The 14,998-nt window shown below is 44.1% G+C and overlaps 1 long non-coding RNA gene across 1 annotated transcript; it reads left to right on the forward strand.

Annotated features, from left to right (window-relative positions):
- The first annotated feature begins 11,046 nt into the window (after positions 1 to 11,046).
- On the forward strand, positions 11,047 to 11,741 carry LOC141586872 (uncharacterized). Its single transcript, XR_012519638.1, has 2 exons — positions 11,047 to 11,129; positions 11,554 to 11,741. It is a non-coding gene; the product is annotated as an uncharacterized LOC141586872 (long non-coding RNA).
- The last annotated feature ends 3,257 nt before the right edge of the window (positions 11,742 to 14,998 follow it).

Below are 14,998 nucleotides of genomic sequence, written 5' to 3' on the forward strand. Positions count from 1 at the left end.
ATTTATGACATTCGATTTCTTGTCAAATGCACACATTCGGGTTTGTGGTCGGTGTTACATGCAGGGAGGTGCTTGCAATTTTTCCCTTTTCTTACATTTTTCATCCATTTAGCTCCACTTAAGCCAAATTTAGCTTCTTTGACCCATTAGCTACATCCAAAACTGAGCCTGCCTAGTCGATCTAGTTTAGTTTGTCTTTTGTGGTATATTTTTTCCGTCTGCGGTTTGGCCCGTGTGTATTTTGATTTGGAGTTGGTATTTTATGAAGAAATGGAGGATGAAAAAAGAAGAAAAAAAACGTGAAAAAAGAACAACAAAAAAAAATAGAAAAAAAAAGGAAAAAAGAAGGAAACCGTGAAAAAATAGAAAAAAAAAAAAAGAAAGAAAAAGATGTTGTTTGATGAGATGGTTTCACTCCTATGCTTTATTTACATTTATTGAGGAGTATTTTCAGTTCGGTTTGGTGAGTTTTGTGCCAAATGAAGGGCATTATGCTTAATTTTATAATTGAGTTGGAAATGGATGTTGTTATATGGTTTTGTTTAGGTACTAGCTTGGCCGCCTATACCTCCACATTCCCATAAATGTTTTGCCTTTTCTTACCCATTACCTCACTTTACCATATTTTTGTAAGCCCTCGGCCGTGACGGACCTTGTTTGGTTGGAATGTGTGTACGGTAGCTAGAAGTGTCTATCATATTAGTTGCATGCATGTTTATGTGGGTCGTAGTCTAGGTGAGCGGCTATTTTTATTTCTCTCTTACATATATATGTTCACCCTTTGCTTCATGAGAGAAGAGTGACCCGTGACTCCGTGAGAGTCCATTATTAAAGGTCTTGCAAGGTCGACGGTTCAGCTTTATTATAAACATCCTATAACTCGTTTGCATTTGACTGTTTTGCTATAAGTGTTATTTCGCTTGCATTAAATTGGTTTAAGTGGGCATTTGTAGCTAGCTCTGAGTTATCTTTTCCGTTCCATTAATTTGCATTTAGTTTACTCGAGGACGAATAAAGGTTTGGTTTGGGGAGATTTGATACGTGCATTTTATATAGTCCTTTTTGGCCTTTTTATGCACGTATTTCTATGCTATTATCATAGTTTTATGCTACGAAATGCCCCGAATATGCTACTTTGGTTTGTTTTTTTCTATTTGCAGGAATAGACCAGAAAGTAGTGAAATCGAGCCTTTTACCGTCCGTTTAGCATGCATTTGGAGGAAGAGTGAATTTGGAGCGGGAATGTAGCTGTCTTGCGATGCGCAAAGAAGTAAGATAGCTAGGCGAGTAAAGGAAGAACTTCAAATTGCTAGTGCCTACTTTGAAGAGCCATATCTCGAGTTCTACAACTGATTTTCAGATGAGTCCAATTAGAGATAAAATCTTGTCCTCTTAGCTTTCCAACGCCACTGGAATCGTCCTGTTTGCCCAAGCAACGAAGAAATGGCAGCCGTTTTAATTTCAGTGCGCGAAGCAGGATTGTGCGCTGGAAAGTACTCGATCGAGTACAATTATGTTCGATCGACTCCTTTTTCTACTCGATCGAGTTGTTGCATTTTAGGATTTACTCGATCGAGTATTTATTTCACTCGATCGAGTGGTTTGAGATTAATTTTTCTCGATCGAGTGGTTTCAAATCACTCGATCGAGTGGTTTCTTATTGCGCTCGGGTTTTTTAGCTTTATTTTGTTTCTAGGTCAAATAAAATCGTCTTTCCTATAAATAGGAAGACGACAGTACACCTTAGACATCACTTTTACAATACTTTTTCCCTGTTACTGTTACTTATTGCTTTCCTCTCTTTTCCGGATCTTTTCTCTGTAATTTTCTCTCTTTTCCCTTTTCTCTTTATTTAATGTTTATTATTTCTCTTTCCTTTGTTTTTGTTCTTCCCTTTACCATGTCTAGCTAATTCTCTCTGCTAGGATTAGGGGATTCGATGAATGAATGTTAATTGCTAATTAGTTCATAGATTGGTCGTTGTGGTTATGTCTATGTTGTTAATCACTGCTTTAACTGTATCTTGCTAATTGAATCGGTGCATTTAGCCTATTTAACTTTGGTAAGCCTTGACCTAGACCGGAAGGTTGGAAGGGGTAAGACCTGCAGTGAGCAATAGGATGCTTTAGTGAGGGCGGAAGTTAAGCTAATAGCATTTTAGGGCGAATTGAGACCGGAAGGAGATATTCGTTGCCCCTTAGACTGACACATCGACTAATCTGTTTGACCGTGTTAGTTATACGAGATGTCTTTTATATTTTCGTATGACATGTTTGGTATGGGAGCGAACTTCGGGACGAAGTTCTTTTTAAGGGGGGAAGACTGTAATACCCCGTATTTTATTATCGTTTGGGCGAGTTTTATTATTTTGATGGTAGCGTAAAGGTAATGGTAAAAGCGTAAAAAAAAAATAATTGTTTAATCTATATCGCGAGATGAGTCGGGTTTATAATTGAGTGGAATTTTGGGTCGAGGGGTCATAACCCATTTACCCACTTATTACCCATTTACCCACCTACCATTTTACCTCACCAAACCCTAAAAACAAACCCTAATACACCTTTAAAACCCTATTCCCCTCCCTACCGTCATTTTGACATCACAAACAACAACCCCTTTTTCCTTTCACGTTCAAGCTTTATACACGGCCAAAGAGAGCAGCGCCGGTGAGTGTGGAGGGAGTAGGGTCTGCCAAGAGTCCAGGGGAGTCGTTGCTAGGGGTCGAGGGTGGTTGTACTGGTCGGAAAAGCTCAGGTCGACGGCCGTCACAGGTAAGGTTCTCTGTTTTCATTTCCGTCACACTGTTTTGTCTTGAGTTGTGCATCGTTTAGGGACTGTTGTGGTGGTCGTGGGGTTGTGGGATGTGTTGTTGGTATAGAGTCGAGTCGGGTGGTGGTGGTTATAGTGGTGGTCGTTGCTGGTGGTGGTTGCAGTGGTGGTGTTTAGGTGTCGGGGTTGGTTGGGGGTTTTTGGTTGCGTTTCAGACATAGGGAAAAGGGGTGGCACCACCGTGGACTCGGGGAAGGTCGAATCGGTGGTGCCACGTGTGTCAGAGTCGTCGTGCGACGGTGGTGGCAATGGTGGTGGTTGGTAAGGTAGCAGGGGAGTGTCGTGGTGGCTGTCGGGTTTAAAAAGGGGGCTGTTCATGGCGTTTTGGTGGCGGCTGGGCGTGAACAGGGGGTGTTGGTGGTGGTGGCTCTGACCGCCGGCGTGGGTCGACCACGTTGGTGGTGGTGGGAGGTGACCAGGCCAGACCTGGTGTCAGGCCTGGTGGTCGGCGGTGAGGATTGGTGGTTGAGGTGCGGTTTGTGACGGGTTGAAAAGGGGGGTGTGCGTGTGTCGAGTTGTGCGTTGTTTTTGAATTAATTTTGTACGGGTTTTATTTTAATGAGTCGGGAATGGGTATACTTCTAATATTTACATTATTGGTTTTGATTATTAAGTTAATATTAAGTTGCGGTGACGGAATAATGTATTTAAGTTTTGAGTCGGGATTCTAATTCGGGAAGGTTACTATTTTTAGTAACATGCTATTTTAGGAAACTTTCTATTTTGGGTAACTTATATTTTTAGTAATTTCTAAATTTGGGAAGTTTCTACTTATAGTAACTTTTGATTATGGGAACGGGATTAGTAAGAGAATTAATTATGTTATATATATATGTTTAGGTGGCGAGTTTCGGGTGGAGTACTTCTGATCTGCAGTTAACTTATCACCGCTATTTGAGGTAGGGGAATACACTGGACTTGATATAATACTATGTGACTGGATTGACTAAATCGGTGATTTACATGTTATAATATGATTGCCTGATTTCATTTCGTTAAGTACTATTGTTGTTGAACCGTTGTTTTATTATTACATTGGAGTTGGTGGAGGTGGTGATGATGACATTGTGATAAGGCCCAGGCGGGTTCTGCAGGACTTGCCCTGGTGTCCTCGGTGCGGTGGCGGATCGGCTACGGTCGATATTTATAGTCTACAGGATCGGTATGGCTGGGTTGTCCGGGTTGTGAGTTGTGATGGCGGTGTTGATGATGGAGGAGCATGTGTTTTATGTTACTGTTAATTGTGTTACCTACTCAGCTTCGTGGCTGACCCCGTGTATTCGTGTACGCCTGTGATGATCCAATTATTGGGAGCGATTGACAGGTATTCAGAGACTGATGGGAGCTGGCCGGGAAGAGAGCTTGGATGACTGACTTAGTGCCTAGCTCACCTTAGTCTTTTAGTAGTTTTATCAGACTTATGTTTTGGTCGCATTTGGAGACTTTGTTTTACTTTCAGTTGTTATTTCACTATAAACATTATAATAAAGTACTGTGTTTCTTTCCTTTGTTATCTACTGCCTCGGGTTTCCGAGATGGTAACACCAACATTTATCTGAGGAGTCCTAGTTCAGGCCCTTAAATAAATGGGGGTGTTACAAAGTGGTATCAGAGCGAACGATCCTCAGGCCTAAACCAATGAATCCAATGAATTTAGGAAGAGTCAAATAAAATGAACCCCGGGATAGAACTGTTAGGAGCACACTAAAGGTAAGGGATGAGTAAGGGGCCCCCTCACACCGAACCATTGGCCCTCTCAGTTTGACCCGGGTACCTTGAGATCATACGAGAGAAAAGGGTAGAGTAGGAAAGTTGTGTGATATTGAATGTGAAAGAACTATTCCATGATGTGAGAATTAGGCAAGGTGATATACTGTTAGTATAAGTATACATGTGTTCAATTGTGATTCAGAGGCAAGAATTGGCATGATAATGAAGTAAAATATTTATATATATGATGCTTAAGATTTTAAGATGGATGTTATGTCTAGTGATATGCGGTTATGTGATCCCTGAACCATGTTGGCTAGATATGTAGGGTAGGGGATGATTAGGATTGACTAAGTAATTCTAGTGTTGCAGGGGACATCACTAACTCTCTTAAATTTTTATAGACATGCCTCCGAGAAGGGATACCGCTGCTAATGAAATTCAAGCGGAGTTGGATAGGCTCCGAGCTGAGAATGAGGCCCTAAAGGCCAAACGATTGGATCCGAGAAAGATGAGTACCATTGTGGCAAGGCACAACCCCACAATATTCACTGGAGAGGGGGAACCACAGTTGCTGGGGGAATGGTGTAGAGAATTCACCAATCTGTTTGAACTGTTAGCATGTCCGGAAGAGCTGCAGGTGGATCAAGCTGCCCACTATCTTAGGGCCACAGCCGGTGACTGGTGGACCAGGAACAAGGTGGAGATACGAGAGGTTGCTAGGGATCTTGAGACGGGACATGTATCTTGGTTGGAATTTCAAGAGCTTTTGAAGAGTGAGTTTATGCCCGAGTTCCAAAAAGCCAAACTACGGGAGGAGTTTGACACCTTCAAGATGACAGAAGATATGACAGTGGAGACTTATCATCGGAAATTTCGACAGTTATCCTCATACACCGATGACTTTGGGCAGAATGAAGCTATGCTGGCTATGAGGTTTGAGCGGGGGCTCACTATGGACATCAAGAAGAGGCTCACAGCGGCTCCACCCACTACAGTCCAGGACATTTACTTGAGGGCTGGTGCTGCTGAAAGACTCTCGGAACAGATCAAGGCTGATAAGAAAGGCAAGGCTGAGAAAAGGAAGCTGGAGACCACAAGCGATATTACTGGGGCAAAGAAGCGAGTTCGGGGGCAGATATGGTGGGTACTCCACTAACGGTGCCCCGGGGGTGTGAGAGCTCGAGTGGAGGCGGCTTCGGGGGCACCGGCGGGGAGGTAGTTCTGCGGGGCTTACTTGTTTTGGCTGTGGAAAGACTGGACACAAGAGGTTTGAATGCCGATCATCCGGGGCGAATCGATCCCTGGTGGATACAGGGCACCTATGTCTGGGTTCAGTGGCTCTCGTTCAGTGGGGTCTGGGTATAACAGTTATCGCACACCTATGTCTGGCTATGGGGGAGGTGCGAGGTCTGGAGCTAGTAACAGTTACCAGGGAAGCTACAATAACTACCAGAACCGTAATCAGCAGAGCCAACAGAGTGGGAGCACCAACTTTCAGAAGACTGCCAATGAAGGGAACAAACAATCTGGAGCAGCTTCTTCAAGTCAGAGTGGGGCTAAGTCCAGTGGCAAGCTCTTCGCCATGGGCAAGGAGGCAGCTAAGAATGACTCTCATGTGGTGACTGGTACATTTCCTGTTAACTCTAAACCCACCTTTGTATTGTTTGATTCCGGAGCTACACATTCCTTTATATCTGCGGAACATGCCAGAGTCTTAAACCTTAAGTCATATGATAGAATTGTTGATTTGGTAGTGGTACCTTCGGGGGAGTCGGTGTCTTGTGATAGAGTTTACACTGGGGTACCAATTCAGATCGGAGAGGTTGTGTTTCACTGTGACCTTATAGAGTTTCCCTTGGGGGGTTTTGAGGTGATTCTGGGGATGGACTGGTTAGGCAAGTACAAGGCTTTTATCGACTGCTATCAGAAGAAAATCTCTTTGAGGGGACCTAAGGGAACTAGGGTGTCTTATAAGGGGTATATGGTCAAGCCAAGAGTCAAATTCATATCTGTTAACACCCTGAAGTCGAGTCTGAGGAAAGGGGATCAGTTAATCTTGTGCCAGATGTGGGATAGTGAGTCGGAGACCCCTAAGGTGTCTGAGATTCCAGTGGTGAGGGAGTTCGAGAATGTATTTCCGGAGGACATTCCAGGGTTACCACCGAAAAGAGAAGTGGACTTTTCCATTGATCTAAAGCCGGGAACAGGGCCGATTTCTAAACCACCTTACCGTATGGGGCCGAAAGAGATGGAGGAATTGAAGAAGCAGTTGGATGAGCTAGCAGAGAAAGGTTACATACGGCCTAGTGTCTCACCTTGGGGAGCACCCGTGTTGTTTGTCAAGAAGAAAGATGGAAGCTTGAGACTTTGCGTGGATTACCGTGAGTTGAACAATGTGACCATCAAGAACCGTTATCCTTTGCCAAGGATCGATGATCTGTTCGACCAATTGAGTGGAGCCGGAGTTTTCTCTAAGATCGATTTGAGGTCAGGTTATCACCAGTTGAGAATTAAGAACGAGGATATACCTAAGACCGCTTTCAGAATAAGATATGGGCACTATGAGTTCGTGGTCATGCCATTCGGGTTAACTAATGCGCCGGCAGTGTTTATGGACTTGATGAATCGGGTGTTCAGTCCTTACCTGGACAAGTTCGTGGTTGTGTTCATCGATGACATCCTGGTATACTCCAAGAATGAGGAGGAACATGAGGAACATTTGAGGTTAGTCTTGAAAACCTTGGAGGAGAACCAGTTATATGCCAAGCCGAGCAAGTGCGAGTTCGGTTGAAGAAAGTTGCTTTTTAAGGCCATGTGATTTCCAAGGAAGGGGTTTCATTGATCCTAGTAAGATTGAGGCGTGACGAGATGGCGAGTCCTAAGAATGTGGGTGAGATCCGAAGCTTCTTGGGGCTAGCAGGTTATTACCGAAGATTTGTCAAGGACTTCTCAAAGATCGCAAAGCCATTGACGTCCTTAATGCGGAAGGAGAACAGGTTTGTTTGGGATGAGAGTTGTGAGGAGGCGTTTCTAACCCTCAAAGAACGACTCACTACAGCTCCTATCCTTGCACTACCAGACGGGAATGATAATTTCGAGGTGTATACCGATGCTTCCAAGAAGGGTCTGGGGTGCGTATTGATGCAAAACGGGAAGGTAATCGCTTACGCTTCTCGACAGTTGAAGACCTATGAGGAGAATTACCCTACTCATGATCTAGAGTTGGGGGCTGTGGTGTTTGCGCTCAAACTATGGCGACACTACCTTTATGGGGCTACCTTCAAAGTGTTTTCCGATCACAAGAGCTTAAAGTACATTTACACACAGAAGGAGCTGAACATGAGACAGAGGAGATGGATCGAATTGATTGGCGACTATGACATGGAGATACTTTATCATGAGGGGAAAGCGAATGTCGTAGCCGATGCCTTAAGCAGGAAATCCATCCATGCTTTGAACAGTGCTAGATCTAGAGTGAGGATGCATAATGAGCTGCGGGGGATGGGAATCCACGTGATCCGGCAGGGAGAGACTCTTGGGGACTTGATCGTTGAGCCGGAGTTATATGAGGAGATCAGAGAGCTACAGAAAGCCGATGCTAGAATCCGGAAGTGGCGCGACAAGTAGAACAGCGAGAATAATCTGGGATTGATTCCGGGTTTGTTATCCATGCGATGGTAGTCCGAGGTTTGGGGGACGGTGGTGTGTTCCGGATAATGATGAGCTGAAGAGGAAGATTCTTACTGAAGCACATGCCACGCCATACTCGGTTCATCCTGGGGGAGATAAGTTATACAAGGACCTCAAGAAGACCTTTTGGTGGCCGAATATGAAGAGGGAAGTTGCTGAGTTCGTTGCTCGATGTTTGACATGCCAGAGAGTGAAGGGTGAACATAAGAGACCGCAAGGGAAGGTTCAACCATTAGATGTGCCGGAGTGGAAGTGGGAAAGCATTTCCATGGATTTCATTGTTGGGTTGCCTCGAACTCAGAAGGGTAACAATATGATTTGGGTGATCGTGGATAGGCTAACCAAGTCGGCTCACTTTATCCCCATAAAGGATACCTGGAGTAAAGCTGAGTTGGCCAAGGCTTATGTGCAGTATGTGGTGAAGCTGCATGGTGTACCCAAGGACATCATTTCCGATAGAGACTCCAGGTTTCTATCCAAATTCTGCGCAGGAGTTACGAGTCACTAATGGGTACTCGGTTAAAGATGAGCACCGCTTTTCATCCAGCTACGGATGGTCAGACAGAGAGGACTATTCGGACACTCGAGGACATGTTGAGGGCTTGTGTTTTGGAGTTCGGTGGGTCTTGGGAGGATAGGATCGGGGTTGATTGAGTTTTCATACAACAACAGTTATCACGCTAGTATTGGGATGGCTCCATTTGAGGCTTTGTATGGCAGGAAGTGTAGGAGTCCTGTGTGTTGGGATGATCGAGCTGATGCGGTAGTTTTGGGACCAGAGATGATTCAGGAGATGGTTGAACAGGTGCAGATCATTCGACGAGAAGATGAGGGCTGCCCGGGGACCGCGAGAAGAGCTACGCTGACGCTAGGAGAAGCGACATTTCTTTTCAGGTGGGGGAGAAAGTACTTCTTAGGGTGTCTCCGATGAAGGGAGTGATGAGATTCGGGAAGCGGGGAAAGTTGAGCCAGAAGTTTATTGGGCCATACGAGATCCTGGATAGAATTGGGGAAGTGGCATATCGGCTAGCTTTACCACCAGCTTTAGCTAGGGTACATAATGTCTTCCATGTTTCTCAGTTGCGGAGATATTTGAGTGACCCTTCGCACATTTTGAGCCATGATGTGGTCGAGGTGGACGAGCAGTTGACTTACATCGAGACGCCTAAGGAGATCTTGGACAGGAAGGTTAGGAAGACCAGGCACGGAGAGACTGCTTTAGTGAAAGTGTTGTGGTCTAATCATAAAGCAGAGGAGGCTACCTGGGAAACCGAGGCCGCGATGAGAGAGAGTTATCCGCATCTGTTCACTTGAGGTAAGTTACGGGACGTAACTTTCTTTTTAGGAGGGTAGAATGTAACATTTCGTGTTTATGTAGTCTAGTAGTGTGTTTGACCGTGTTAGTTATACGAGATGTCTTTTATATTTTCGTATGACATGTTTGGTATGGGAGCGAACTTCGGGACGAAGTTCTTTTTAAGGGGGGAAGACTGTAATACCCCGTATTTTATTATCGTTTGGGCGAGTTTTATTATTTTGATGGTAGCGTAAAGGTAATGGTAAAAGCGTAAAAAAAAAAAAATTGTTTAATCTATATCGCGAGATGAGTCGGGTTTATAATTGAGTGGCATTTTGGGTCGAGGGGTCATAACCCATTTACCCACTTATTACCCATTTACCCACCTACCATTTTACCTCACCAAACCCTAAAAACAAACCCTAATACACCTTTAAAACCCTATTCCCCTCCCTACCGTCATTTTGACATCACAAACAACAACCCCTTTTTCCTTTCACGTTCAAGCTTTATACACGGCCAAAGAGAGCAGCGCCGGTGAGTGTGGAGGGAGTAGGGTCTGCCAGGAGTCCAGGGGAGTCGTTGCTAGGGGTCGAGGGTGGTTGTACTGGTCGGAAAAGCTCAGGTCGACGGCCGTCACAGGTAAGGTTCTCTGTTTTCATTTCCGTCACACTGTTTTGTCTTGAGTTGTGCGTCGTTTAGGGACTGTTGTGGTGGTCGTGGCGTTGTGGGATGTGTTGATGGTATAGAGTCGAGTCGGGTGGTGGTGGTTATAGTGGTGGTCGTTGCTGGTGGTGGTTGCAGTGGTGGTGTTTAGGTGTCGGGGTTGGTTGGGGGTTTTTGGTTGCGTTTCAGACATAGGGAAAAGGGGTGGCACCACCGTGGACTCGGGGGAGGTCGAATCGGTGGTGCCACGTGTGTCAGAGTCGCCGTGCGACGGTGGTGGCAATGGTGGTGGTTGGTAAGGTAGCAGGGGAGTGTCGTGGTGGCTGTCGGGTTTAAAAGGGGGGCTGTTCATGGCGTTTTGGTGGCGGCTGGGCGTGAACAGGGGGTGTTGGTGGTGGTGGCTCTGACCGCCGGCGTGGGTCGACCACGTTGGTGGTGGTGGGAGGTGACCAGGCCAGACCTGGTGTCAGGCCTGGTGGTCGGCGGTGAGGATTGGTGGTTGAGGTGCGGTTTGTGACGGGTTGAAAAGGGGGGATGTGCGTGTGTCGAGTTGTGCGTTGTTTTTGAATTAATTTTGTACGGGTTTTATTTTAATGAGTCGGGAATGGGTATACTTCTAATATTTACATTATTGGTTTTGATTATTAAGTTAATATTAGGTTGCGGTGACGGAATAATGTATTTAAGTTTTGAGTCGGGATTCTATTTCGGGAAGGTTACTATTTTTAGTAACATGCTATTTTAGGAAACTTTCTATTTTGGGTAACTTATATTTTTAGTAATTTCTAAATTTGGGAAGTTTCTACTTATAGTAACTTTTGATTATGGGAACGGGATTAGTAAGAGAATTAATTATGTTATATATATATGTTTAGGTGGCGAGTTTCGGGTGGAGTACTTCTGATCTGCAGTTAACTTATCACCGCTATTTGAGGTAGGGGAATACACTGGACTTGATATAATACTATGTGACTGGATTGACTAAATCGGTGATTTACATGTTATAATATGATTGCCTGATTTCATTTCGTTAAGTACTATTGTTGTTGAACCGTTGTTTTATTATTACATTGGAGTTGGTGGAGGTGGTGATGATGACATTGTGATAAGGCCCAGGCGGGTTCTGCAGGACTTGCCCTGGTGTCCTCAGCTGCGAGCTGGCAGATCGGCTACGGTCGATATTTATAGTCTACCGGGGATCGGTATGGCTGGGTTGTCCGGGTTGTGAGTTGTGATGGCGGTGTTGATGATGGAGGAGCATGTGTTTTATGTTACTGTTAATTGTGTTACCTACTCAGCTTCGTGGCTGACCCCGTGTATTCGTGTACGCCTGTGATGATCCAATTATTGGGGAGCAGATTGACAGGTATTCAGAGACTGATGGGAGCTGGCCGGGAAGAGAGCTTGGATGACTGACTTAGTGCCTAGCTCACCTTAGTCTTTTAGTAGTTTTATCAGACTTATGTTTTGGTCGCATTTGGAGACTTTGTTTTACTTTCAGTTGTTATTTCACTATAAACATTATAATAAAGTACTGTGTTTCTTTCCTTTGTTATCTACTGCCTCGGGTTTCCGAGATGGTAACACCAACATTTATCTGAGGAGTCCTAGTTCAGGCCCTTAAATAAATGGGGGTGTTACAACCATATCTCGAGTTCTACAACTGATTTTCAGATGAGTCCAATTAGAGATAAAATCTTGTCCTCTTAGCTTTCCAACGCCACTGGAATCGTCCTGTTTGCCCAAGCAACGAAGAAATGGCAGCCGTTTTAATTTCAGTACGCGAAGCAGGATTGTGCGCTGGAAAGTACTCGATCGAGTACAATTATGTTCGATCGACTCCTTTTTCTACTCGATCGAGTTGTTGCATTTTAGGATTTACTCGATCGAGTATTTATTTCACTCGATCGAGTGGTTTGAGATTAATTTTTCTCGATCGAGTGGTTTCAAATCACTCGATCGAGTGGTTTCTTATTGCGCTCGGGTTTTTTAGCTTTATTTTGTTTCTAGGTCAAATAAAATCGTCTTTCCTATAAATAGGAAGACGACAGTACACCTTAGACATCACTTTTACAATACTTTTTCCCCTATTCATTGTTACTTATTGCTTTCCTCTCTTTTCCGGATCTTTTCTCTGTAATTTTCTCTCTTTTCCCTTTTCTCTTTATTTAATGTTTATTATTTCTCTTTCTTTTGTTTTTGTTCTTCCCTTTACCATGTCTAGCTAATTCTCTCTGCTAGGATTAGGGGATTCGATGAATGAATGTTAATTTCTAATTAGTTCATAGATTGGTCGTTGTGGTTATGTCTATGTTGTTAATCACTGCTTTAACTGTATCTTGCTAATTGAATCGGTGCATTTAGCCTATTTAACTTTGGTAAGCCTTGACCTAGACCGGAAGGTTGGAAGGGGTAAGACCTGCAGTGAGCAATAGGATGCTTTAGTGAGGGCGGAAGTTAAGCTAATAGCATTTTAGGGCGAATTGAGACCGGAAGGAGATATTCGTTGCCCCTTAGACTGACACATCGACTAATCTGTGACCTTAACTGCAATTAATCGACGTTCATTGATGAACCGACATCCTAGTTCCCTCTTTCTTCTGTTAATTTCTCTTATTCATTTTTTTCTTTCCCTAATATTATTAGTTTAGTTCAAATATTTAAAACCCCCATCTTGTGACGTAGACAGACCGAATACACAAGTAGATAGTGACCGCCTCCCTGTGGAGATCGACCCTACTTACCGCTGACTTCTGTTAGTTGTAGCTAGGTATTTATTTTTGGTACTGAAACGACGGTATCACGGCACAATACTCAATATCGTCAGCTGGAGAATCTATTCCAGGGTCTATAGAGGGTAAGGCATTGCAAGGCTGAACTTGCATAGGGGTCCTACGAGCTTTGGACTGATAAAATGTCAGCTCCTCATCTCCTACCTGGAAAGTGACGGTCTTCCCCCCGACATCAATTACCGCGCGACCAGTAAATAGGAATGGTCGTCCTAAAATAATAGGACTATAAGAGTCTTCGGGTATGTCTAAGACCACATTATCAACGGGAATAAAGAATCTCCCGATCTTCACAGGTATGTCCTCTAAGACACCTAGTGGCCGTGATATAGTACGGTCGGCCATCTGAACGGTCATGTTGGTACAATTAAATTTGGTCAAACCCAGTATGTTAGCGAGAGATAATGGTAAGACACTTACGCTAGCTCCTAAGTCACATAGCGCATTATCAATTAAGTGGGTTCCTATATGACATGGAATCGAAAAGCTACCCGGGTCTGATGGTTTGGGTGGTGTCTTATTCTGAACTAAGACGGACCCTACTTCAGTCAAAGCCACTGTTTCATGGTCAGTAATATGCCTCTTACTCTTTAATATTTCTTTCATAAATTTCATGTAAGAGGGTACCTGGGTAAACAGTTCAGTGAAAGGAACGTTGACATGAAGGCTCTTTAGAATATCAGCAAATTTCCCGAACTGTTGTTCGGCCTTCTTGTTCTGCAATAGCCTCGGAAAAGGAACCGTGATAGGAATTTCCAACCCTTTGTTTCTTTCTGCCAACGTCTCAACACAATCATCATCTTTCTTCCTCGATCGATCCCTTTTTCCTCTCGATCGAGGTCTTTCATCAGCAACAACATTCGATTGAGAACAATCAACAACTCGATCGAAGTCCTCTTTTTCAGCATCACTCGATCGAGATATGAATTCACTCGATCGAGCAGTTTCCTCAGCAATTTCCTTCGATCGAGGTGTTTCCTCCACTCGATCGAAATTGTCAATATCAGCATTACTTGATCGACCAACAACTTCACTCGATCGAGTACCTTTTTCAGCATTTCCTCTCGATCGACCTCCAGAAATGAGTCGATCGAGGACTTTCCTTGGATTCAGCATAGATTCGTCCATTGATGACTGTTCACTCTCAGCAACAATAGGTCTCGGGTCTGATATGTCCTCATATGTTGACAATTTGGGTCCTTCATAAGAAAGACCGCTTCGCAAATTAATCAGATTTATCGTCTCATGTTGGTTCTTGTCAGGTTGAGATGGTAAATGACCCGGTTTCCTTTAAGATTGGTTAGTAGCGAGTTGAGCTATCTAGGACTCGAGTGACTTGATCGCCGCATCTTTTAGTTGTTCACTCCTTTGCAATTGGACAGTCAACGATTGTATCATTGACTTCAACTCAGTCATCTCGCTTACCACACTGGAATAAGCTCCTTGATTAGCCGGTGGAAAAGATGGAGGCTTTTGAAAGCCTTGTTGAGCTTTATGAGGCGGAACATATGGTTGTTGCTGCTGCGGTGGAGGTGTAGGATTCAACACATTCTGACTAGTCCATCTCAAATTAGGATGGACTCCACTCTGATTATTATAATAAGAGCTTCCTTGCCTATATTGCTGAAAGGTAAGAACTTGCTCCTTCTCAGTTAGACAGTCAACAGCAGTGTGACCGTCATTACTACCGCACCTCTCACATGAAACGGTTTCTTGTCTAGTCAACAAGTGAACCGTCTGTTGATCACCAGCATTCTGCAACTCCAACTTATCGAAACGGGCATTCATGGCTTCAAGCTGAGCCACAACTGCATTATCAACAGAATTAAGTGTCTGAATACCATCTCTCGGGTTTCCATACTTAACGCAATGGGTAGCCATCTCCTCTATGATTCCCCATCCCTTGTCATCATCATTGTTCTTCTGAAATCGACCGTTTGATAAAGCATCCAAAATAGCGCGGTGGTCGTCATACAACCCATTATAGAACTGGTTGCATAAGAACCACTGATCG

This window comes from Silene latifolia, chromosome 6, assembly GCF_048544455.1.
Source record: "Silene latifolia isolate original U9 population chromosome 6, ASM4854445v1, whole genome shotgun sequence".
Lineage (NCBI taxonomy): Eukaryota > Viridiplantae > Streptophyta > Magnoliopsida > Caryophyllales > Caryophyllaceae > Silene > Silene latifolia.